Source organism: Lycium barbarum, chromosome 5 (genome assembly GCF_019175385.1).
Source record: "Lycium barbarum isolate Lr01 chromosome 5, ASM1917538v2, whole genome shotgun sequence".
NCBI lineage: Eukaryota > Viridiplantae > Streptophyta > Magnoliopsida > Solanales > Solanaceae > Lycium > Lycium barbarum.
Window position 1 is genome coordinate 67,231,278 of NC_083341.1, and position 2,005 is coordinate 67,233,282.

A 2,005-nucleotide genomic window follows, 5' to 3' on the forward strand; every position below is an offset into this window, starting at 1 on the left:
GGGAAGAACACTCCTGATAACACAGCTCTATCGCACGATCTAGGATCAGAAGAAAGGATAACACCCTAAATGCCCTGTAGCCTCCTGTTTATAGATGTGGTGCACAACACACCGATAAACAAGACTCTACTAGACACGGTCTGTAGAAAACCTGAGGACAGAACTGCTCTGATACCACTTCTGTCACGACCCAACCCCGTGGGCCGTGACTAGTGCCCGACTTGGGCACCCCCAACATGCTCGTTACCAAATTCAGCATACAAATGGCCTGTATATAAGTAAATACCAGACGAGGCTCCACACGGGTGCCTAAAACCATATACCCTACAGAGAAGCCGGCAAGGCTTTCAGATCATGCACAACATATTAAGACATACATATATGCAACCGATAGGGTCGTCACGACGGATGAGCCGCCTGAACCCAAATCACATGACATATCCAGACAAAACTATACATTACCCACGTCTATGTCTACAGACCTCTAATACAGAACGACAGAAACATATGGCGGGACAGGGCCCCGCCGTACCCTGAACAACATAAACATGTACACCAAAAGAGTATATACCATAACGTCGGCTCCAAAAGCAAGAGGAGCACTCCGAACCGCAGGATGGAGATCCTATACCGGTGGGTCACCAAAACAAGAATCTGTACCTGCGGGCATGAAACGCAGCCCCCCAAAAAGAGGGGGTCAGTACGAAATATGTACTGAGTATGTAAAGCATACAACACAAAAAGCAAAGTCACAACTGAAATACGATATATAGAAAGCGAGCACAATAGCCAGCATACTAAGGAGTCGTATCTGGCGTACAACAGGCAAAAGATGTTCCGGAGAAATTAACACGGCAATCGGGATGACAAAATGTTTGCTTTCTTTTGGAAAACATCTTTGTTTCACACACATAGAAGAATCAACGCACAATTTCCGCGGCCATAAGTCCAGCGGTCACAATCACACATACCGCGGTCAAGTATCCAGTGGTTTTCTATCACAAATTCGACATACCGCGGTCAAGGGTCCAGCGGTCTATGTCGGCATAATCACAAGTGCGGCAGACGCGGTCAAGGGTCCAGCAGTCAATGCCACACGTCCGGCATGACGCGATCAAGGGTCCAGCAGTCAATGTCGGGCACGCCGCAGTCGAGGGTCCAGCGGCCAATATCACATATGCGCATATTCACATAACCGGCCCGGGACTCGGTAACACAGAAGATAACCAGACAAAATGCCAAATTATAACTTTCCAAACATAATCACACATGCCAGGATCATGCATCACACAGGACTCAGGTATACCAAAATCGTATATCGGAAAATAAAGAAAATAAGTAGTTGTCCAGAATCTCAGGGTAAGATTTTTAAAAACGCTTTAGATGTCAAAAACATTTTATAATGCTCATGAAGGTGGTGATAACACCTATCGTATAGTGAACAGCATAATAACCAGGAGTTACCTGTGAACTCCGGACAAGAGTACATTGGCTAAAGCCGTACATCACATGTCAGGGTTTCGGTCCCCACAATTGGGTCAATAATCATTAAAATCCATCTCGGGATAGATAAAATATCTCCCGTTTAGTAGTCGGAACAATAACCATGAGTTCCCTTGACTTACCGTACGGGAATAAGACAAACAGAACAATAAGAGAGGCATCGGGAATAGTGGGCCCACCTCGGACCAAGTCGAGGCGGCGGACGAGAATCACGCCCATTAGACTCTACGGAGTCATCCAGGAAAGTTTTAGAACGATCGGGTTACATTTGTAAAAGTTTTGGATGTCCAACCACTTTTCTAGTAAAATGCACCTTTTATAATTCAATTCTATTGAATGAATAGTAATGAAAACTAATCTCGGGTTACGATGAGCAGGATGGTCCCCGAGGCCGAAATCTCAACCTAGTAGACCTAGGGCATGCCAAAGAAGGAAAGGATAAGCTTTACATACCTTTTCCGCCCTTTATACGTCTCCAAAATCGAGCCTCAAGTTCGTCAAA